Source organism: Anser cygnoides, chromosome 4 (assembly GCF_040182565.1).
Source record: "Anser cygnoides isolate HZ-2024a breed goose chromosome 4, Taihu_goose_T2T_genome, whole genome shotgun sequence".
Classification (NCBI taxonomy): domain Eukaryota; kingdom Metazoa; phylum Chordata; class Aves; order Anseriformes; family Anatidae; genus Anser; species Anser cygnoides.
In genome coordinates this window covers 28,450,079-28,475,154 of record NC_089876.1, presented here as the reverse complement: position 1 = coordinate 28,475,154, position 25,076 = coordinate 28,450,079, and the positions used below count along the sequence as shown (strand labels likewise).

The 25,076-nt window shown below is 41.9% G+C and overlaps 1 protein-coding gene across 2 annotated transcripts in view; it reads left to right on the top strand.

Moving 5' to 3' along the window:
* Positions 1–9,680: 9,680 nt before the first annotated feature.
* LNX1 (ligand of numb-protein X 1) overlaps positions 9,681–25,076 on the top strand; it is a 106,146-nt gene continuing 90,750 nt past the window's right edge. For both annotated transcript variants that reach the window (XM_066995866.1, XM_066995864.1), the window contains exon 1: positions 9,681–9,857. The gene's annotated coding sequence lies outside the window, so the exon portion shown is untranslated. The remainder of the gene's footprint in view (positions 9,858–25,076) is intronic.

The following is a 25,076-nucleotide window of genomic DNA, read 5'->3' as shown; positions in this document are numbered from 1 at the left end:
TAGTCTGGGATTTAGAAAATATGACTTCCACATATTGCCAGTATTAATACCTTAAGAAAAACTTTCTTGTGTTCAAGTATTAGTTTAAAGAAATAAAAATATGACTGGAAATTTCCTTTAGAAAAAAAATCTATCTCAAGTTTATATGGCCACATAGTGAGAAGAAGCATGGCATCTTTAGAAAGACCCAAATTGAAAGGTATCTTTTTGTATGCAGTAAAGAAATTAACTGAATTGAATTTGATCAGGTAGGATTTATTCAAGCAGTTGTTACAAAACTTTGCATGAATATAAACACATCACATTTATGAAAAAAAAAAAAAGAAAAAAAAAAGATAAAATGTATTTCAGCTTGGATATTGTTCAAGATCTGGTCTATACCCATGGAAGCGGGTGGGTGGCCTGACTGTCAGAGGCCTAAAATGCAGGGTCAGCAAAGGTGATCTACATTATTTTAAATCATTGCACATGCAGTGTGGAAATTTATTTCAGAATTCTTTATACCATAATGAAAGACAAAAATTTAGTTCTGGTTGTTTCAATTTCAGCATAATATTTTACTGGTTGTGGTATCACTTTAAAGCTCAGCCAGTGGCTTTAATTCATCACATGAAAGCTGACTAATCTTTATGTATATTTGTGATTATTGTAGCAGGCATACAATAACTTTGTGTTTAATAACAATCTGTTCCTTTATTTATTTTATTTAAAGATAGGCTGAATCTTGCAGGCCAGGTTTGAGTAACAATAAAAGCCTTTGCAGTTCTCATGCATATCCAGTATCTTACAGAAACACAGAAAAGGTACAGGAGGGAGACACAACCATGTGCAGACTCGCAGAAGTAAACAAACCTTAGAATTTTTACCTGAGAACTAAAAGAAAAACTGTCATGCTTCTGGCTTATCATTCAAAAGATTGAGTGAAATTTCCTGGAAATCCATAAGAGAAGCCTCCCAAATGGGGAAACGTAAGAAGAGAAAAGGGGAGAGTAAGAAAAAAAACAACATGAGTTAACAGAGATCTCTTGAGCAGTTGACATAGACATGAGGTCCTGAATGAATTCAGACCTGGTGCCCGAGGAATATAAAGCCAGATTGTGCAAGGTGCTTCTGAAAATAAGGTTACTTCTTTCCTCTCCAAAATCACTTGGCACCTTCCACACTGGCTGAAATCCTGCCAGTTTTTCTCTCTTTCTTTCTTTCCTTTGTGATTACTGTATCTACTTCCCCAAACTTGAATGAATCAAGGAGAGATGTCTTGGTGACCAAATCTCATGCAGCTTTCTTATTACCTATTTAAATGTGGCCAGAGGAGGGAAGGGAGTAGGATTTGCATTCAGCAAATGAGCTCAAGCTCACAAGCCCTTATTTTACTCCTTCTTTATTTGGAGCTGCGTAAGAAGGGTGATTTATTTGCAAATGAATTACTTTAATAATAGGTTTTGAGTTGCACAGAACATGGACTATCTTGACCCCATTTCTGCAGCTGTAAAAGTAAGAGCGTGGGTGTGGTTGCTGGTAGCCGTCCAGGATGATACAGTTCAAGGGGGTGGATAAAATAACATTTACACTTACAGTAACTGCTTAAAAATGTAATTGAATTCTGCCAAATCCTTCATGTTCGTTCGGGGAATCCAGCTCTTTAGGGCTGCCAATACTTGACTCTTCTTACCCTCATTTGCTGCAAGTTCTCTCTTCCTCCCAGATGCATCTTGCTGCAATAACCTCCTCGCGGACTGCGAGGTTCCTCCAGCTTTGCTCTGCAAGTGGTGGGATGCTCCTAGCCCGTCACTCTGCCTGAGCAAGCAGGGGCTCAGCCTGGCCCATAAGACTCAGCAGGGAGGAGGAACGAAATCCCAGAGGCAGTGTTCCACTTACAGCTCTGTTTGTGCTGCAGCAAGGGCTCCTAGGCCAGCAAGGGCAGGCGACTGTTGGATCCTTGAGGAAGCATGTGGTGGAGAAGGCAGAGACCTGGAAGCCTGTGCTCGTCCTGAGCTTGAATTGCAGAAGTGCTCCCAAGCAATGGTAGCCATGGGTACCAGGCACCCTGTCTGACAGAGACCTAAGATGAGGTCTTGACCACTTTGCAGTCTCACAGCTGCCTTTTAAAAGTAGCCAAGTGCTGATTAAAATAGCCTGGTCATCCCAGCTGGAATAAGTACTCTTGGTCTCCCTGTGTCCTTCCTATGACAGCACCCAGTTTGAGGACACAGGGTGGTTGATTCACAGGGACCATTGAACCATCTGTCTGCCCTGCTTACCTTAGGACATCATACTTCATCCTCTTTGGCTATAATATGTTCTTTCAGGTCAGCACATAGTGTTGAATACACAGGAGATTTGGTGTCAACTCTTTGGTGCCTCATTCATGTGGCTAATTACCTTCACTCAGCTAAATAAATAAATAAATAAAAATTAAGCTTTCTACTTTGAATTTGGCAAGGATTTTCAGACTTAAAATCTGGCAGTACTTCACTGCAGTGACAAGATTTGTGATCTTGTCCTTTTTTCTGTTAGCTTCCCATACCTAACAAATTTGGAATATTTCACTGATTTCAAGCAAATTTGGAAGCTGTTAGAAGTCTCAGGGAAGAAAGTTCCTACAAGCTGATGAAAAACTTGACCTGGGTAGAGGAGAGAGACTCAGAGCAGGGAGAGCTCAGACATTACACTCTCTGTTCAGAAACACAGACTATTTGCAGCGACTGCCATTTCATGTCTAACACAGGGGTCATAAGGGTCATAAGAGACATTGAGACTAGGGGGAGATTTTCTGTGGTTTTGTTTCCCTCAAGACCCTTTCCAGAAATAAATAAATAAATAAAAATCTGTTGTTCGTGGAACATTTTCTTTTTTTTTTATAAATTAAATTGGTTTTAATTCTTTAAACTTTTTCATCAATGGCATTTTCTTCTGCCCTGATGTCCTCTGTGTCTTTCTTGTCTTTCTTTGTTATCTTCTCCAGATTTTTCAGCACCTAAAGTATAAGTATCAGGTTGTAGGTAGAAATCTATTACTGACCTTAACAGTGCCATATTCACATCCTTACTTTCTCTTCTCTTCAAAACCATCTGGCTTATCTTGCTTCAGCTTTGAAATGTGAGTGTTTCTTGTCATGAACCGCAACTCATCTCTGTAGCTGATAATTGCTAATCTAGTGCCTACCCTGTCCTGCAGACTGAGGTTGGGTTTTCAGTTTCCATAGGCATGCTTGGCACTCATCACGCTATCCCTGGTATCTCATATGGGGTTGTCCAGATCATTCTGTATGACCACCAAGATCTTCTTAGTTAGTACTGAAATTAACTTTTAGTCATCTATAGCCTCAACTGACAATTATTTTGTATTTGCTTCTACTAATGTAAAATACTATGGTACATCATTTCAACGGGGCACACAAAGCACCCTGATATAGAGAGAGCTTTCTCCCTTTGGAAAGTAAAAAAAAAATATACACTGGATCATATACAAGAGATGTCAGCTACATCACTGATGAACTGTTTATATGATAGCACTGCAGACAGAATAATAACCTTTTGGAAGAAATCTGTTTGGTTTCCGCAATCTAGTGATCTTCAATAATTCTGTAGTGAGAAAGAAGGTGGTGACTTGCCTGAGGTCCTGCATAGAAAATATGGTCATGGCTGTCCTCAGAAATGCAGATTTTACAATCATATAGCTTTACATTTAATTTCATTTTGAATTGCATTTCCTTTATCAGAAGAATATTCTTTAAAAACTGTGTAGATAAGAAAATCCTCACAGAACAAACTTATATTGTTTTTTCCTTTAAAAGTCCTCAAGTTCCGCAGTTCTTGTGGGGAACTCAGGCAATCATTTTTAAAGGAAATTCATTATAAAAAATCTTCAACACCTTTTCATAGGGTATGAGTATTTTATCTTCAAAAGTTTTTATTAAATCCTTGACCGAATTTAAATGATTCAGACAATGAAACCCCATTCAGTATCAGCTTAGCATTTATAGAATCATGCATCCAAAAATCTGGAAGAGATTGAATAAACCATGCCCTGATCTTTAGTATTTGTAAGTGTGTTTGATCAGGCTGTTGAAGGAAACTTGAGATTATAAAATTGTTTAGACATTCAAATCAGTGAAAATTAATTGTGAGGAAATTTTCCTATGCCCATTCACCAAACAAATTCTATCCACAAAATTTGCCTAAGGTATCATTTGAAGCAAGCATTTACGAGTATATTGTTTTAATTAGGAGATGGCAGTTTCAAATACAACTTTTGAATCCAATCCAAGATTTTCAGTGTACACAAAGTATTTCCATAACAGACTTTTAAATATTTGAGCTTCAACTCTGGTTTGATGAGCTGTTCTAGTCTGGGGCTAGTAAACAAGTCTAGAACTTGCTGAATTTCTCCCAGCAGATAAATCATCATCCACTTACTTTTAACCTTGCCTGGATCCGTCAGTCTGTCCTGCAATCTTTATCTCCGGGATAGCAGACAACGCAGCCATTTCATGTGAACATGGAAGGATTTTCAGTTGTAGCAATAACATTAAAGTGAGCTTTTGGGGAAAAACCCTCCTCATAGCAATAAAAGGGGTCAACTTCCCTGCAGGTAAATTTTCCCAGCAGTATGCATTGATATATCACCTCTGCCGAATTTTAATAGGGATGGAGTGCCTGGTTTTGCATGTAGTAAAGATGTTTGATCTACATCCAGAACATGGATCTGTTTTTTTTAGCTTCCCAACATGCAACAGCTGTACAGGTAAGAGCAAAATAGTGTGTGCGTGGACACAGGGCAGCATGGAAATGCCAGCTTTTTTGATTACGTTGCCCGTGGATTTCAATGGTCAGAAAAGATTGTTTCCTCCAGATGGAACATTTTTCCAGTTGCTAAGAGGATATGTGGACATCTGAACATGAAATCATTCCTTGATGTGCTTGGCCTGTAACAATTTTTGCTATTCAGAGAGAGGAGTTTTTTATTTTTTTTCCATATTTTTGGTTGGTTTTGCTCATTTTAAAACTTCTTTTCTTCTTGTGTTCTTCTCTTGACTTCATCACCCCAACACATCTTAATATTTTCAGCTTAAATTATACTTTGCATTCAATACCACCTTTACCATAAAGAAAAAAGCTTTCTTAATGCTATACCAGACAAGATGTCTATTGGTTTTGAGAAGCTCTGTATTCCCCTGGACTTGCAGATTTTTTTATTTCAGAAGGGTCAAAAGAGGGTCTCATGTGCAAAAAACACCAGATGCGTTCCTGTGAGTATGGCAGATACATCTTGCATCTTTATCCACAAACATTTTTGAACAAAAACCTGCTAGGATGCCATCCTAGGAGCCACCAGCTCTCTCCCTCTAGTCAGGAGCTTCTGGTCCCTTCTGCTTTTCTTGGCACCCATACCAATACCTGAAGCCTATGTGCTATCCCTGAAGATGTTATGATGATGATCACTCCACCAAAATGCAGATGAGTTTTGATGCACAACAGGCTGGGAAAAAAAAAAAAAAAAAAGAGTCTAATGAGACAAATCCAATATCATATGTCTGGAGGTGGGTACCAAAGAGAGATGGAGAGGGAGGCAGGGAGGGAGGGAGGAAGGGGGTTATCTGAGCTGCAAGAAGAGCTGAGAAACCAAAGCTGACTCAGAAGTTACTGGCCGAGCCGCCTCCAAGTTTCACAGACTTTTTCGCAGCAGCAGTGGGCAGCAAGGCTGACCTTGCAAATTGTGCAAAGTCTCGTCTGAGCAGTGAGTCTTGCTGGCAGTGGAAGACACTGCTGGTTAGTCTTACTCTGGCTGACAGGATCACTGCTGCACTGACTTCTTGTAGTTGTAGCGAAGTCCTTTCATCCCAGTAAGATTAGCTCTCTGGTGGGCTGGGTTTCTCTTCTTGGTGTTCTTTGTGTGAACATCAGAAAGGTTTGCCCTTGGTTTTTCATTGCAGCACTGCCAGCCTGGTTGTTACACGGCACTTTTAAAGAGCTATTTAAAATCTCAGCTGACTAAAAAGGAGGGGGGGGGGAGGCCTGTTTCATATTTCCCCACACAAAATATTATGTTTATCCTTCACTAGATAAAAAAACATAAAATCTTTGTTTTAATGTGGGTTGATTCTAGCAGGGGAATTATTCGGATTTCCAAATTTACAAAGCATTCTTCCTGAGTGGTTAACTGTTCCCATATTTGTAAAAAATGGAGGGGAGAGGAAATTACCAAAGAGATTTTGAAAATTACCCTGGACATTAATGTTTTTTTTCTGTTTGTTTTTCTTGTTCTAATTCTAATAAAGGTTTCTCAAGTCACACTGCTGTGCCACTCTCTTCTAAATGTCTGCTTTGGAAATAAGAACAATGTTGGGAACAGTTGCATGGTGTTGGTCTGTTTTGCATTACAAAATGTTTTTTTATCATAAAGTTCTGAACCAGGTCTTTACCTTCATCATTAAACATGAAGGGATAGAAACTCAGCTGGCCTAACTTGGCTTAGCTCCATGAATTTCACTGCTGTGGACAAGTTAAAGACTTCACCCTTTGCAATAAGATTCCTCCTTACAAGATTTATTTGCTTTGGTTATGTAAATAATCCCTGAAATACAAAAATAATTGTATTGGTTCAGCCTCTGCTAACTCACGGGAGAAATCCAGCGCGAGGCAAGATGCAAAAGCCATCAGCGCCCCAGCCGCAGCAGTCTGCGAGGGGCAGGACAGCACCGTGCCATGTAGCTCTGGGATGGCTGTAAGCAAAGTTCAACATCTGCTGAAGGAATGTGCAGGTAATTTAAGCACAGGGCTCTGTCCCTAGCTCCTGGCCACCCCAGCAGAGGTAGTCTGCTGGCTAGGCGTAGTGGGGACCCCCGTGATGATTGCAGCGGTGGTGGTGCCTGGATCCGTCCAAAGCGTGCTGGTGCAGCAGCAGCAGGGTCATGTTGTGCATGGCCCCAAACCAAGGCAGCTTGCTCCTAGAAACATTCTGCTAGGAAAATCTACTGATTTATTTATGAGGTTATACCAACCAGCAATGCAGTGTTGGCTAAAAATAACCGAGGGCCAGCCTTGCAGGCTGGTGGCCATCACCTTGGTCATTTTGTCAGAGCTGGAGCTTGATTTTGATTCCTGCTCTGCAGCTCTATATGCTGAAGGAGTGCCATATTTTTAGAGAAATGAAAGTAGCAGAAGTCAAGGAGAGAAGCAATAAGTCCCTGAATACCTAGCTTGACATTTACTCATGCCATTAGGACCCTTCAGAAATCTCCCCTAAACTTTCTCATGCACTTACCCACACAGAAACCTGGGGTGCTCTTCTATATAGCACACTTCCCTTATGGGACCTATTAATTTACTGCTGGCTTCTGCAGGATATTTTTTTTTTGTCCTGTTCTATCTTTCTTTGAAACCCAGCCCAGCTGGGTTGCAGTAGCACCAAGAGTCCCAGCAGAGAGCTGTAGAGCAGTCCTGAGGAACTGGGGTCTCTGCTGAATGGCTGGAGGTGGTGCAGGCATGAAGTCCTGGAGCGAGTGGACAGATGCTCAGACTTTATAACAGAAAAGGAGAAAACATGAAAAGTCATTATTTGGGAAGTCTGGCAAACCTACTGTGAGGCTCTTTGGAAGGGATGAGGTGGTGGCTGCAGAGGTTGTTGTTCCATGAGCTAAACCAAGGAGGCAGGAAGCTCCCGTCAAATTGGTTTGTGGTAGAGTCCTCAAAGTGAGTTTCCACCTCATCCTGTCCTTTCCTAGCAAAGAAGAAAAATGTGCATCCTTTTAAGTGGTAATTTGGAAAAAATATAAGCAAAGTCTGTGTAAGCACGCACTGTAGAAGTGCTGCCTCTTTTTGGCTCGGGGTGTCTGTTTTTCTATGCATGGGCTTCTGCGCTGTCAGCAGGGGAAACACACCCTGCTCAGGATAAAATCCAGCCTGAAGTCAGAAAAAAAGGAAGGCAGTTTAGGAATGTACCCATCAATCTCAATGGCACGGTCATTCTGACACTTGATATGGAGATTTTCTGATACGTGCTGTAAATAATTCATGCTCAAAAGTGACTGCATAGGCTGGTAGTTCCAGCCACCAGCCAAGGTCTTCTACTTTTCTATAACTGTGGTCTTTCTCCAAGATACAGAAGTACTGTTTTTTCACAGCTAATATGTATGTATAACATATATAACTACATTTTTTGTTTGTTTGTTTTTTAAAGGTTTGTGGAAGTAGTTATATTCCTATATCAGGAAATGAACTACACTGGCATGGTCCGAACAGTGAGGTAGCCGTGCTTCTCTCATGCTCAGGGCAGCGCAGTGGGTGGGAGAAGCCCTTGTACCTGCGGGAAGAGCCCTGAGCAAGAGCTGGGCCAGGCTGGGGACCGGCATCAGGAAGGGGATCATTAGGTGACATCTGTAGGAGGCACTGGAGTCTATCTAATTCCACCTCATCATGCCTGATTTGCTGCTGCTCTCTTGTGCACGCAGTGGTGTGTTTTTCTGAGGAGCTTGGACTGCAGGCTTTTTCCTTCTTGGATTCCAATCTACCTGAGAGCAGCTCAAGCTTCCCTTTTTCAGATCCCAGGTCCTCTTCTCCTGCACCTCAAAGCACTGCACTTGCGTGCACAAGGTTGGCAATGGTATTTGCTTTCTTCCAACCTGCTAAGTGCAGAAACTTGTGGAATTACAACAGCTGAAAGAAGGAAACCAGGGCAGCACTGACACTGATGGGTATTCCTGTGAGCAAGGCCCATGGCTGCTACCTTACTTACTGTACCTGGCAGCACTTGGACAACTTTGCTTTCAAATTGCACGCTTGAGATTAACAGAAACTGTGTAAGTGCTCTGTGCAAGCTTAAAGCACCGCACCATATGGCGTGTGACAGGATTTAAAACCCAAGAGCTGCTTACCTTGTTCATGAGATACTTTTTAATTAGTGCATTGATTTTCTTTTTGCATTTCAGTGCTGGGTTTGTTTTTAAAAACGGCCCAAATATGGAACCCATTGACTAGATAAGCCAGAATCTGTTTGCAGTTGATGGAAGGAGGTAGTTGAAAGGGCTGGATTTTCTTCCTTTCATTACCAAGCTCTTTCAGATAAGGCAGTATCTTCTTAAAAGCTCTTTAAGTAAATAACCAAATAAGACATTTTAAATGAAGGACTTCATAGAAAATCTTGAGAGAGCCTTGTTCTCTTTCCTTTCAATTAACCCTGTAGAGTTCACCACAAAAGTAACCTGGTTTGATGTAGCTGCTCGGAGAACAAGGCACAGATGTGCAAGCACAGCCACTTCTCTCACGTATGCACGTGCAAACCCACAATCGCACAGGGAGTCTGCAGGCAAAAGAAGCCTGTTATGACAGTATAGGAGCACAGGTTTTTGGTCAGAGGACTCTCCACTTTTGATTCCTATGTGTCTTCTCTGTGGCTTAGGGAACTAGTTTCCCGGCTTATTTATATAAGGGACTTCAGTAAAGAGCTCACAAAATTAATTCAGACAATTTACTGCCTTGTTCTGCAGAACAAATGGACTCAATGGATTTTTATTTTAGCTCAAGCTCTTTTTCAAGTCTGACCAAATAGTTTGGGAATGTCGAGTTCTACGTATGAAACGTTGGTTGTGACCAATTAGAAGTGCATAATACTTTTTCTGTTCCTATTTTGGATGAACTTATTAACAGGGCAAGGGCAGTCTCGTAGGTCTCTGAATGTCTGGATGTCAGCATATATTAATTTGTAGTTCTCTCACATCACCATGACCATGGAAACATGGACTAAGTCTAGTCTGCACATTTCTTTTACCAACATTGTTTCATGACGAAGAATTCTACTGAAGATGCAGCTCTGAGGTCCTTATGTTAGCTTGGCTTCTTTTCCTTCTCCACACAGGGGTAAGTTCTACTGCTAAAAGCTTTATAACTGTGCCTACAATCTCTCAAGAGCTCTCTCTAATGGTCCATACAGCCTGGCACCCTATGTTCAGAAATGGGTAGTAATAAAGGGCATTGGAGGGGGTAAAACAATGGTGCATAGAGTACCACAAGGCACCTTCAAAAATCTCTCCAGGTTTGGGAATTCTGAGCCACAGGCTGCATATAAGCTGTTACCTCTAGGATCTATAGAAGACTAAAACTCTGTGGTTCTGATTAGTTAATATTTTGATCAAGGTGGGCTTTGGACCTTTTGGAGCGGTTGGAAATGTATTTCCTTGTGTTGAATTTAAGCCTTGCTGCCTGGTAATGTGATTGATTGATGTGTATTTCCTCTGTGTTAAGGAAAAGGGAATAATCATCCCCTGTTCCTTTTCCCTATGTCTTTCGTGCTTTGATAGACCTTCATTATGTCTCCTGTGCTGTCCTGGTATCTCTTGTAGCCTCCTTCAGGAAAAAGAAAAAGAAAATCTGAATATATACATAGACAAATGCAGTGAGAGAAAATTTTCTTCCTTAAATAATTTTTAATATTTCATACCGCCTCTGCAGAGCCCTGTGTTGACATTTTCTCCATGACCCTAACATCTTTTTTTTTTTCCTAAGAAGTGATGGCTACTTTAGAGCTTGTTACAGGCACAGTTAGGGTAATTTTCTCCCTCTGATTTCTCTGATCTTTTTTCCTGTTGATATTTGTGAATTTTCTGTCAACAGTTTAATAAATGTATTTGAGAAATTCATGATCTTCATTAAAAAGTTCTTGGTCTGCAGATTGTTGCAACTTTATGAGCAAAGATAATACAGAACATGTGTTGGATTAATTATGCAAACTACCCAATCGAGCTACAAATTGGCACATAATTTAGGACTGACTCAAGCACAATAGATTGCTAGTTGCATAATTTATGATGCTAGTGGAATTGTTTAATGCAGCTACTAACCACAGAGGGAGCATAGAGTTTAAACTCTCTTCTGACAAATCTGTGTGCACCTGAGAGAAATATGGTCTTTAAACAGCGCTAAAGAAACAGGACCTGGAATATTTGAATGTGTGTAGAGAGAAATCTTGTGGGGCATGGCTGTGTTGCTGAGCCATAATTGGCTCCAAATGCATAACATAGGGGAAAAAAAATCAGCTTCTAACTTTTAGCAAAATTTGTTTTTGTTTTTGTTTTTTTTTTTTTTCTCACATTTACACACAACAGTTTGAGCCCTAAATACAAAGTAATTTAAATGAATATCGACTATTGAACCATGGGTTTTTACATGTAGTTCTGCATACAGAGAAGCAGTTATTAGGCTGAGGAGCTGCGTGAAATAGTTGAAGCTGCACGCTTCACCGCCGCCAGGTTAATCTGTGCCACTCACCGTGCATGTGCAAGAATTCACCAGGCTTTGTTGCAAAAGTTATTGCAGTGACCTTGCAAGTAGCCAATTAACTCTACTTAAATACTTACTAATGGGCAGAGAACAAGCGTAGTGCAAACTAACGCTGAATCTTCAAATGCTGTTTTGCCAATAATTAGGCTCAGGGCTCCAAGCACTGACCTGCTGTTACAGTTTGCCTGAAAACCCTGACATTTTTTCCCTGACAAAGGTGCTATTGAATGTGGGGCTGTCATGGCAGAGCTGCAGTTGCATTCATCGACAGCATACCCGGGGGTAAGAGACTTGAATATGTACAAGGTGTAGAAAATACTTAATTTACTTGTTAAATCAGTTCCCTATGCTGTTTCACATCAGCACAATTTTTTGCCAGCTGCTACTGTAGATCCTGCTAAAGCTTCAGGGAAACGGTTTTGTTTTGCGCCTGTTTATACAGGTTGGATGTTAATTTTTGGCATGTTTCAGACAGTTCAGATAGAAATCCCTGGAAATGAGCAGGAAGGAGCCTGTGTGAGCTGACCTGAGCTAGTAGGTGAGCACAAGCTGCTCTTCTTCATCTTCTAAGTGCGGAAACAGAAACAACCCAGTGCTGCTTTCATTTATATGTCTAGCACCAGACCTAGGGAAAAAAAAAAAAAAGTTAAGCATTTTTAATCTTCCTTGGATAGGAGGTGTGTGCCCAGGCTTTCTGGTTCAATATATCACAGTAGGGGCAGGCTGTATGTAACACATATCTTTTCAAAGTTGTATGACCTGCTTTTCTGGCTGCCTATTTTGCTTTGCGTCTATGACGAGCGAAGGACAAACTTCCCTTAACGTGTGAAACCATCCCAAAATAGAGACACATTCATCTTCAAAGCCAATACAGAGAGCTGACACAGTTAGTCCATACATGCATGCAGCAATAAAAAGCCAAGAACAGAGACAAGAGGCTTAGACACAGTCGTGGTTGAGTTATTATTAGTTAAAGACTCCAAAATTTGGCTTAGAAATCTCTGCGCTACCAGCTTTCTGTGTTTGTGGGCAAATCATGTACTTTCCATGTAGCAAGTTCCTTCTTTGTAGAGAAAGGCTTTAATTTGCTTCCTTTTCTGTGCTTTCTTTTACTGTGTGTTTTCACATTGTTTGCATATAGTGACTGCTTAGAATAAATACATTTTATGTCAACACAAGCCTTGTGCTTAATTATATATGTAATCTAGTTGCCTAGACTGTGAAAAGCTTTCAGGAAAACGCATTGTGATATCATAACAGAAAAAATAAATACCTGTAAATTCTCAATTTTCCTATCATTTCCAGATGTTTCTTGATTTATATCTATGTAACCATTTTACTTGTAAAGTAGCCCAGAAAAGGTGGACAAGTACAATGTTCTCATCCTTGGTACTTACAGGCAAAAATAATTTCAACCAGTCAGTCAGGAACATGTTTGTCTTTCAGCATCTGAAACCAAACCCTTTCAAACAGATTACATGCCAAAGTTGCTCAGACATTGCTGCCAGGCTTTGAACCACTGGAGTTGGACCTTCATTTCTAAAACCTTCCCATTTTGGGGACGTTGTTCCAGTATGGACAGGCAAAGCTGGGAGCAGGATGCTCTTTGTCTCTCTTTAGAACCAGATGACCAGGAGGGAAACCTGCTTTCAAAAGCAAAAATTAGTGGAGATGAAAACTTTTTTGCCTCAGAGTGTGTTAACTGGCTCCCAAATCATTGTTTCAAATCTGCTCAGGAATAAAGACTCACTTAGCTTGGATTCACATACTTTAGCTCATTGTAAAGATAGCAGCTGTCTTTATTTAGCTTAAATTTAGTTGTGGATCCAAGCTAACCTGAATAGTGTTTGCAAGGTTGGATCCACCATTCTTCTGTAACTTAATCCACACCCTGTGCATCAGGAGAGCAACGCATCAAACACACCACCAGGGTGGCCTCATCTGCTTATTACCAATTAAATACCCCTGAAGTCTATTGAAAGAGTTACTATGATTTTTTTTTATTATTTTTTTCCCCTAAAAGATCGGATTGGAGGAAAAAATAAAAAACACAGGAAGAACATTTCACAAAAGCAATGTTCCATCCATGTGTTTGCATTTACTAACAAAAATAACATTTATGATGACAGTGACATAGATCCAATTGCAGAGGTTGGAAAATAGTTTACAAATAAATATTTGGTTTTGTTAAAAAAAAAAAAAGTTAGATTTCTGTTCAAGCTATTGTTCTAGGAAACTTTAAGAATAAATTAAAACTATTAAACACTTTCCCTTGTCTTTCAGTTTGTTAACATCATCTGAGAGGAATTCCAGCAGTCATTGTTTCTGAAAACTAAAAAATAAAGATAAAACATATTTGAAAATATTAAGATACCTTTTTTGCTTGATGAAAACTAACATTTATTTTAATTGAAATGTGATTAAAATTAATTATAATCTAATTAAAATTCATTAACTCGGGTAATTAAAATTTTGACTATATGCATCAATGCTTTACATGCATTGCGTGATGAATGAAAGACAAACGTGGCATTACAAAGAGATAACTCAATCCCCATGGTGTGTTGAAACAGCTCTGCAAGTGCATATGCAGACATTCGGTCAGGTCTAGCAGTAGCCTGTTGTGCTGACACAGAGCCCTCAGGTGTCTTGCTGTTGTGAATTGTCTCATTTTCAGCTGTTTTCCTGTCTGGGAGCATGTTCTGCAATGTCAAAGTAGCTTGCTGGGCCTGATCCACTCCCCCTCTACAGAGCTGCTTCTCCACAGGGGAGGCGATCAGCTTGGGTGGCCATGGGTGAGAAGGAAGAAGAGAAAAAGGAGACATAAGCTATGCGAACAAACACAATAAATGAGAGATAGTATGTTTTAGAAGAGTGTGCATTAAGGTGGAGAAGAAATGGACGTATCCAGCAGGCAGAAAGAGGCAGGGAGGGATGATCATGTCTCAGGGAGAGCCCCATATGCTCCAGATAGCCACCTCATGTAGTGCAGAGGACGGTCTGCCCCTCTGCAGCTGTGGGGTCGATTCAGGAGTGGCCCTGGTAGGCTCCAGGGGAAGCTACAGCCAGCTGTGCTCCGCCTGGGAGAGGAGCACTGCGACATGATGTAAGGGCCCTGCGGGCGAGCGCGGTAACCAGCAAACACGGGAGATTCCTCAGGGCTCCTGTTGTTGACAGGTCTAGCTAGAGCATAAGGGAATGTGTTGTTATTCCAGGAAGCCTTAATGATTTTAGCAGTTGGCTTCCAAGGAACCTGTTTTTTTTTTTCAATTTTTTTATTTTTCTGCATAATAATTGCAGCTTTCCTGGGACGTTATGAATACATTAGATATGCTTTGATAAATTGTTTAAGGTTTGATTTAAGCTGTCTTTCTTTTTACTCTAGTGTGATCCATTGCTTAATTCCAAATATTCCACTTTCCCATAGCAATTAGAAGATTTTTGTGTAGCATCTGTGTAATCTTATGCAAGTGCCTAGAGCCAGACTGCTAAGTCTGCTCCGTTTCCTCTAAACAAAGGTTTCTTCCTGTGGAGAAAGGAACTGCTTTTGCTTTCACTGTGGATAAGAAAGGTGGGGGGAGATACACATCAACATGTATACATCCCATTTACACATAATGCTATATAAAACGTGTGTTCCTGAATATATGATAAAAGAACATGTGTATATTGCCAGATACTTGAAGTCTGGGTATAAATTCTGTTTTCCTTCATGTGTTTTTGTGGTGTGTCATATGTGTCTGCGGTAGATACAGTCATAGAATTGGCCCAGCCTGTACTTTGTGTTGTTGTCACACCGATGTTTTTTCGGCATTTCTTGCAAATGTTCCAGGCTAGCTCTGAAATTCGGGGAAATTTGTTATGGTAGATTGCTCTTAGTGTTAGCATTTTCAGGTCCCAAATAAACCTCAGCAGCATGTTCCTGAACATCAGGAAACACTTTGGCTGTGTGGGTGACAGAGCCCTGGCACAGGCAGCCCAGAGAGGCTGTGGAGTGTCCTCCTCGGAGGTCTTTAGAAGCCACCTGGACGTGGTGCTGGGCAGCCAGCTCTGGGTGGCCGTGCTGGAGCAGGCGTGGGACCAGGTGGGCTCCAGAGGCCCTGCCAGCCTCAGCCATCCTGTGGTTCTGTGATTCTGTTCCAAATCAGAGCTGTTTTCGGCCTGCTCCCATTTAGAAAGACTTAACGAACTCCTACTTTTCAAGCACATCTGTCATTCCCATAAAAAGCACTAAGTAAAGGAATGAAAATTGTTTTCTAGGAAGAGTTGAATCCTCAAAATACTTCTGTCTGTTGCTATATCTCCTGTGCTGTTGTTGCCTGGGTTTGATTTGCTTAGGACTAATGGCAGGCCTTCCAACACGATGATTATTCATGTGGAAGTCGCTGCTGCTTTCAGTCTAGCAGAGCTGTGCCGGGCAATTCCTAGGGCCTGGTGTAAGCTTCTTCCTACTAACTTTTTAATTATCTTAGCAAGGCATGCCGTGCATTTAATCTAGCTCAGCCATCCGCTTGGATGACTCACAAAGTTGAATTTGCTGAATTGGAAAGGAATGCGAAGCACCCAGATGACATTGGCACTGCGCAGTGCTGGGGGAAGAGCTCCAATGCAACAGGAAACCAGTCCATCTGGTGCTTTTCATCTTGGTCTGCAAATAAGCTCCATGGTCTCACTGCCCGTGCCTGTTCGTATGAACCTGCAGCCCTCAAATCCCTATCCTGGCTGTGTCAGTGCAGTCATGCCCCGTTGAGGCCTATACATAAAGTTTGCAGAGCGAGTGGGAATGGTCTGACGCAGATCAGAATGAGCCATGCTGCCCCGTGGCAGACTGAGCCAAAGGTCTGCTTTCCCCATATACAAGAAAAAGTAAGCAATGATGGGTTGGCAATATTTGCCTTAGGCCAGTGTTGTGCGGCCTGTCGTTTGCAGGCCCTGGCTGATCCACAGGACAAAGGAATGTGATAACTGACTTGATGGCACCAAAACAACCTGCCCTCTGGTTATGGCAATGGGAACACAGCTTTGAGATGGACACTGCCAGTCAGGAAAGTGTGCAAGTAATAATTAAAAGAACAGTTTTGCAAACCGGCCATTTTACTTCCTTAGTGCTAAGAACACTGTTTCACTCCTGCTCTGCCAGCCCCTGAACAATATGGGATACAAGAAGGACATTGGCCTCTCTTCCCATCCCCGGTGTTGGGTTGTCCTTTGATTTTAAAATGGCCGAGAAACACTGCTTTTAAGCATTCAGCCAGCTAGCAGGGAGTGATCCTGCTGGAAATGTGACGCACAATCAGGTTTTGAAAATATACAGGCTGAGAGCTGGTTGTGACCAGCTGATACATGTAAGAGAGCATTACCGTTTGCTGTTTTTAAGTAGTGTTTGATCAAAACAGGCTTGCTAACACTTTTGGGTTCATGGCTGTGGCAAAGACTGATAGAGGTGGCCGGCTGTTATGGGGAGCCATTCCCCGCTATCGTTAGCAGTGCTGCTTTCAGCAGTGCTTGCATAAATCCCATCTCCTCCACGCAGTATCTAGTCAGCTGGTGGTGTTTCAAAGGAGAGCACAAATCTTCTGGCAGGTGTGGGGCAGCAGTGGGGGACCACAGGGAGAGCTGGGGCTGGAAAGGGCTCCTCTCCCCGGGTCAGCACCAGGGCTGCTCTGCAGCTGGAAAAATGCGAGGGTAAGTCCAAGTCAGAGAGCGCTGAGAGGGATTCTGTTTTCCAGCTTTTTCTAACCAAAACCCCAAATATTTCTACTTGGAGAACTTTAAAGCAAAATAGAGGAAGAGGTATGTGAGTGTGTGCTCTTCGGTGAGTGGTGGAGCCGCTAAGGGACTTGCCCAGGTCTCCTGTCACTACCTAACTCAAGGAGGAGGCAGTCAGGAGGCCCTCAGTCTCTCCTCTTGAAGTTCTTCCACTTTGTATAAACAATTAACATTTACTAGAAGAGGGGCTGGTGCTCAGGAAGTCTCATCTCTCAGATGACGACCCGCCAGGCTACTGATTCATACACACACGTGTGCTCTCTCTCAATGAATAGTTAATGTTTTATTAAAAGTGGAATGGGTCCAAGGGGATGATTCAAATCTCCTCCCTGGATCCAATGCTTGGCTTTCAGCAAATATGCTTTTTGTTCCATCAGAAATGTCATTGCTTTTACACAGCTCCTTCTTCTTCCCTTCATCTAAATGCCCTTCTTTGTTCCAGTTGATTTTTGTTTTGTTACTGGCCCAGACCCTGCCCTCTTCTTTGCTCCTTGACCCTGTGAGTAGGAGATCTATGGCTCCATTATATTTGAGATCAGCTGAATCTGTGGAAGGGCAGAAGGTACGTTTCCTTCTGAGCTGAGCTGGGGAGGGCAATGTTGTTCCCGTCTCCACGCCACCTCCCAGAGTATTTGGGGCAGATTCACACTCGCCAAGTCTGCTGTCACTTAACACTTCCCAGAAGCCTGTTTTGGAAATCAGAAGTTGCAGGGTGCCTTCATCCCTTGACTGGACAATTTTTTAATCACCACTGTCTGCCTCTCTTGGGGTGGCTTCGCAGCTGGGGATAGCAGTTCCCCAGAGAGAAACAGAAGCTGAAGACAAGCAAATAACCTCTTCCCTGTGGAATATAACCCCAGCCTAAACCTGAACCTAACCTGCCCCCAGGGCAGGTGAGGCTTGCAATCCCCGCATGCAAGACATTAGGGATTTCCAACTACTTTTCATGACTGTAAGCTGTAATTCAGGCTGTAAGGCTTCAACCTGAGGTTTTGAGAATGTTTCTCTGCCCACATAGTGCCATGAATATACATGCTGCTGCACATCATGCCTGAATCTCCGGGGTGGATGTGGATGGAGAAAGTGGACCTAGTGCTGAAACAGCTGAAGAAGACATGGTTGTTCCTGCATTGGCTGTTGGCTAGACTAGTTGGGTCAGCCACAACTTGGAGGACAATTAATGGCCACCCTTGGCTGATAGTAAGATCAGTGGCTAAGCAGCGCTTATAGGACTGGTCAATGACTGAAATTCAGATGCAGCCATAAAGGTTATTCATTAAGCCTCTGCTTTTATTCACTCACTCTTTCTTTCAGCCAACATATTCCCTTCTAGCCAGCCTCTCCGACCCTGAAGAGCTCTCATCTGCTTTACTTCCACGTGGTGATAGGAGAGCTGCGTAAAACAATTGTAAAAACACCCACATTAACTGGCTCCTTGTCTAACCAAGCCCCATCTGTTGCAACCCCTAGTGATCGCATTGCTACCCGAGACTCATTAAACCATTCCATATGGGAAGCCTTGCCATGTACATAACCTTGCCCACAACAAAGCCTAGTGAAGGAACTGTGATGTTAGGAAAAACAATACAAATCAAGACAACGGTTAACATATTGGGAGAACATGTATGCAGTCTGCCAGTTGTAAATTGTAAATTCCAGTTGCCCACCGTGTGGCGGGGAGAGAGGAATGTGAGCAATGCCAGCACACATGCTCACATCTCAGACCAACTGCTTTGACTCCTCTCAGTGCAATGGTGTTTGCATGTTACCTGCTGTTCTTTGTGTGAAGCAAGTTGATTTTCACGATTCAAAATAATGTAAGTCTGTACATTTCTTACATAGCTTTACAAACCTGGGGTGCCTGCAGCCTCCTGTGCATGGCTTTGCAAATTGATTTCAAGTCTAGACTTCATATGGGTGATCTTTTTTCTTTTTCTCCTTTTTTAAGAGCACAGTCATTAGCTCCTTAAAGTGCTTTCTGTGTTTTGTTGTTGTTTCCCCACACGTACACACTGTCTGAGCTCTGTGTCTTGGCTCCCTGTATAAAATCCCTCTTGCAAGAAAGGCTCCAACACACCCTAATACATTTCCCATTATTACATATGGTTTACTTTTATCCCATGTAGCATTTGAACTAACTTGGGTGGTGCAAAAAAAAAAAAAAAAATTCAGCTAACTCTATCCAAGCTGTTTTAGGCTAACTTTCGCCATGGTAGGGTGAAAAAAAAATAGAATATGTAATTACATTGAGATTTATTGCTTGGTTAAGGGGCAGGATCTCACAGGAAACGCAGTAAGAAGGAAAAGTCATTCCACTTTTGAAAACCATAGCCAATGTTCCCTCCAAAACTCGCTGGCTGCCATTTGCCTTCTGTTTTGCCAATGTTTTTATTAGTTACTTTGTAAAGGTGCCAAAGACACGAAGGAACCTGGATTTTTTTATTCCAAGTGTGATTTAAGTCTCTCCTAGGTGTGATGGTTGTGTAAAGATTATGAAAATCCAAGCAATGCCACCTCAAAGTCTGCTTTGGGATAGGGAAATCATAGCCTAGTAGCCCCCAGCTAAGGAAACAGATGTCAAAGCTATATCACCCTCATCAGAGAGGTTACACTTGGTCTCTCTGAGGAAGCGTGGACAAGCAACCAAACTGAAAGAAGCTGTGATGATTTTCTGGTGTAAATCTGTGCCTTACCACCTTGCTGGCACTGTGCTAAACACAGCCCGTGTGCGGTTTCTGCAGATCTGGTTCCTAATGCTGCTTGGCTGCCTTGAAAAAGTTCTCGGAGTGGAGGTGCACAGCCTGCCTTCTGCTGGCCTCCTGGCATGTGTCTGCTTGGGATACAGCCGGTGGTCCTGCCAGTGAAATGATGGGTTGACATCCGGTCCCTTTCTAGACTCATCCTATCTTTTCCTAATAATCTCACCTCCTTGTGGAGCCTACTATATCCAGGCAAACTGAAACAATTCTGCCACCAGCAGGGTATAAACTTTCCCATTTTCATTAAAGGCTTAGAAAGTAACTAAAAAAAAAAACTGGGGAAATATTCTGGGAAGCTGACATTTTCCATGCGCAGACTGAATACAAGACTTCCCCTTCAGTAACTGAAATGCAGTCAGACAGATTAGCTGTGGCTCCTTCGGGCTCTCCACTGATGGCGTGAGCTGGGGGTTGGAGAGGAAGATGTCCTCTGCATCAGCTCAGGTGACTACGGTGGATGTATAATCTGCAGCTGCTTGCAGGATGCTTCCTTGTCCCAGAAATCTCTTCTGGATTTTCTCAATTTAGAGACTTTTCAAGTAGCAGACACTTTAGGGCTTTTTTTCTGCAGAAAGTTGAAAGAAACATCATTTGCGGTCTTTCCGCTCTTAAGATTTTTTCCGTGTTTTTCCAGATCTGGGCTGCTCTTGGCATTTTCTTTCCTGTTGTAACTGTCACACTTAAACTCTTTTTTTATCTTTGTTAATGACTACATTTTTATGAGCCTGTGGGACATGTTCCATGAGCACTTTACTTTTCCTTCTGAACGTGTGGTAGCTTGGTTTCAACAGACTGTCTGTGGCAAGCCAAGATATTCTGAAGTGGATTTTTCCTGTGTTTCATGACAGCAGTGAACAGGCAAATCAAAAAGTCTGGGCTTGAAGCAAATCAGACACTTTTTAGAGAAAAAGATTCTCACTTAATTAATTTTATCCTCTGAAGCAAGGAAATGACAGAGAAGTTTTGTCAATTGTATTTTGCCTGGCAGATGAAGGAAATTGTGGTCGCTGCTGCAGTCCTTACTCTGTGTGGATTTACTTCTGCAGGAAGGAGAGGGAGCTTGGAGGTCTGTCCATGTCCCATACCAACTGTGGTGTGAGCAGCTCCTGTATGGCTGAAGATTTGGTTTGGGGTTTTCCCTCCAATACCTAAAAGAGACAATTAGAAAAATCTGAGGCATCATTGACTTTGTGGCCAGCTGTATGGCTGCAACTCCTGCCCGTGTACCTGCTTCTAAAGGACTGCAATCTGCTAAGCTGGAGAGCTCTCTCCATCTCTCCAGGCAGCAAGCAGCAGCCTCTGGCCCTGCTTCAACCGAGATGAGATCAAAGTTCCACCAGCTGGATGAGAGGACGGATGACAGGATCGTTGCTGACCCTCTCCATTCTTAGGGAAGCATCTTCTCATTTTCTGTTGGAGTAACGCTGGCCAGTGGTCCTGTTTCAGCAGCTCCAGGACCTCATCCAGAGTGTGGGACCTCTTCCTCGGGCCGCAGCTGCAGGGAGGGAGGAAGCGTAGGTTGAGCAAGAGCTAGGGACAGTCATTGTTTAGTTAAACCAGGCTGCTACGCACATCAGAACACAACAGATCTTCCTGTAACCAGAGAGAGAAGGACAAAAACGAACCCCAAATTATTATTACAGCAATCACCGCACAGGTAAAGAGTACCTGGTAAGCTGTCATCCTGGTTGTTAGATCAACCAAAACACAGCCTGTTACTGTCTTGAGTTGAGTTAGAAAACTGTTTAATTTTGTATTTTTGCTTTTATTTTTTTGTTGGGAATCTCAAAGGGACTATTTTAAAAAGGATTTTGGCAATAGTGAAGATAAAATGACAGAAATAATTAATCTCCACTTGAATTGCCTCTTTTTGACATTGAACTAGCACTCTGTGAAAAAGTGATTTAAAAACAGTAGACAAAGGAAGATGAAATAAACACAGACAGAAAAAATAACATGACAAAGTGTAAAGTAGTTACACTACCAAGTTTGCCCTTTAAAAATGAAAACCAAACCAACAAACAAAACCCTCCATTAAAAAAAAGCAAGAACACACTTTGTCGTGTTTTTAAGAAGTAAGTCTCAATAGTTTCTGAAACAATGTTTCAATTATCTATGATTTATTTTCTGCTGTTACGCACTTTCTTTTTCCATGATTGTTGTGCTATATCCTTTAATTGCATTCTAATGATATTTCAGCCCGGGTTTTGAGCCTGCGGCTCTGTTGCCACCTCCCACCCGTGGTGTGAAGGACACGGTGAGGCCACGCAGCATGTTCTGGTTAGACACTGAGATCTTTTCTCAGTAAGTAATGCTGGCCTTGAGAAGGGTATTTGTGAAATGAAGTTTAAGAGAGCAGTTTTCATTCATAAGGCCATTATGTCTTTTAAAGAAGGCATTTACAGGCATTTTTCCCCTTGTTTCCTATCAACATTTTTTACATGAAGAAGCTAAATGGGTTTGCTGCCCACCACTCTCCTCTCAAAACCCTCATAAATGAGCAGGAACAGGCATTGTAGTTCCAGCTGGCCGGTAAATGGAGTGTGAAAAGAAGTTTTACCTTTCTATTTTAAAACAGAGCAGAGCTTTAAATTGCCATACACAGAAAGATTACAGGCATTAAAAGAGTAAAATAACATATATTCTGTGTAGCAGATGGCAGGAGATGAATATTTCAGTCTTTCACAGTTTTTGATCCATTTTCCTCAAGTGTTTCATATCGCTCCACTGAGATACCTTAATTGCTATAGGACACCCTCTCTCAGCAAAGATTTCCAAGAGTATTGCCAGTTTGCAACATTGGGAAAGACAATACTTCAGCAAAGTGAATACAACATCCTTAAAACAAAACCCATCTTTTCATTTTAAGACTTTTTGTAGAGGAGTCTAATTATACTCCATCAAATGAATAAAATTATGGTAAGGTGAGACAATTCTGAAATTATATATAGTCTTGGGCGTGAGAAATGCTACAGATTTGCGTGACCATGGTTATCAGCTGAAAATGCTTGCTGGTTCAAGTTACCTCGAGATGGTCCAAGTTGAGCGAGTGAAAAGACAGGAGGGTGGCAGGGAGTGGGAAATGAGAGTACCCACCTCTGCGTGTGTGAGGTCGGGAGCTCCAGACTGGTCCCTCCAATCCCTGCTGACACACCACTGGTAGGCTTGCGGTAATACCGCGGGCATAAAGAAACTCATTGTTGCATGTGTTTAATAAGATAAAGGAAAGGAAAAAAAAAATAATAATTTAGGAGTGACCTGAATTTACTCCATGTTTCAGTGGAGCTCTCCCTTTTTTTTTTTTTTTGTTCTTTTGTAAAATGTTGTTGAACTCTTGTAATATTCAGCCTTAATTTTCTCCACAGATACAGTAAAGAAACTCAGAAATACATAGGGTAAACTACTCCTTCTGCGTATGAAAGATTGTCAGATTTCTGCAGTCACCTTTCCAACATTAGTTTTGAAACAGGTGGCTGCTGCTCCAGATGTGGCTAAATGAGGATAGGAGGGGATAATCTTGTTTTATGGGAGCCCTCACAAGCTCCTGTAAGACAAAAAAAAAAAAAGAAAAAAAAAGAAAAAAAAAAAAAGGCCTCTTTAGGATGAGTAGTCCAGAGCTTTTCTGCTTGTATTGAGAAGAAAGCACTGTAAACATTTGATGTGCAGATCTCTCACTTGATGATTTTATGGAGGACAGTTCTGGCCAAGAGCCAAGACAATTCTCATTGTGATCACTGCAAAGTGTCGGGCAGGCCCTAAATTAAAGTGGAACAAACTGGAATTTATTTTTCAGAAAAAAAAAAAAAAAAAAAAAAAGAAAACAAAGCAAACAAACAAACAATCAAAACCAGAAATTCCCACAAAAACTCATCAATTCCATCACATCAGGTATTTATTTGCTCTAAGTCCCAGAGAGAAACCTCTCTAATGCCACCAGGAATTCAGTCCCCCCATAAGGTAACTACTTAGTCATGGTGCAGAAAGGACTTCGAGTAGAGAGGTACCAGGCATGTCCTTTGTGATGGTAAAGGAAACAACAATCTGGAGCCTGCTGCTGTCAGTAAAACCCTGCAATTCAGACTCTGCTGTCCTTTTAGGGTTTCGCAGGCTGTAAAGGGAACTGCTCACTAGCTCTCCATCTGGAGAGAGGATGCTGCTCTAGCAGCTTGTACTTGAAGGATGCATGTTGCGAGGGGAGACAGAAGACTGCAGTATGAAATGATCAGATACCCAAACTGAACCTGTAAAATATACAATTTCCTGAAACATAAAGCTAATTAAACAGAAACTTCGCAGCAGCTCTATGATTCTTAATTTCAGATTGCAGTGCTACTAGTCACAATGTTTATCTTTCATATCTCTAACTTCCCTATAAATCTGGTGCCACTACAAATCACAGATTGGCATTATTTATCATAGCACAGATTCCACAGTCCTCCTAACCTGGGTCATAATCAATTTTTCTAAAGTCTTTTTAAATATTAGGGATAAAATTGTCTTACTCGCTCATTGCATCTTTACCATCTCCCTCAGTGTCAGTGTTCCTTTCATATTGCCTACACTTCTGGTTTCACAGGAGATTGTTTTCGCAGGAGGTTAGGTTTTACCTCCCTCCCAGGTGTGCATTTGTTTGATATGTGTGACAGCACAGCTCTTCAACTTGCAATGCTTAAACTTGTGCAGACACAACTTTTGCTGTAAAACCAAACCCACAATACTTAGCACAAGTGTGCCATTTCCTCCTTTCAGGCCACGATATGAACCTGGTCTTTCATAGGCTACAACTGGAAACCTGTGGGAGTTTCAATAGGAGAAATTTTTGTGAAGTTACGTGTCCATTGCAGGTGGCACTGCCATAGCTCAGGGAATTTACTGTTTTCATCTCCCCCCAACTCTTCTAGTCCATGTGCAAAGGCCAGGCAAGGTTATTCCCTGGCATAACCCTGAACATGAAGAAAGACACCTGATTAATGGATGTGCACATGCAGGACTCCGTGGAGATGTGCCCAGTTAGCATGCATGCTGCTGTCAGTAAGGAGCCTTCTGGAGGACAGGATGCACAGCCGTGCTCAAGCACACCACGCACCAAGCCTGAAGACATCCCTGTGGCACTCAGCCCTAAGGCAGGCGTGCGAACGGCACCTGTCTTGCTTTCTGTGCTGACATCTCGTTATGGAAGCAGAACAAAGCATTGTTCATGGATGTGAATGTTGTGGTTGTTAGAGCACTTGTTTTGGCAGCCAGGAAGACATCCATGTGCAGAACTAGGAGA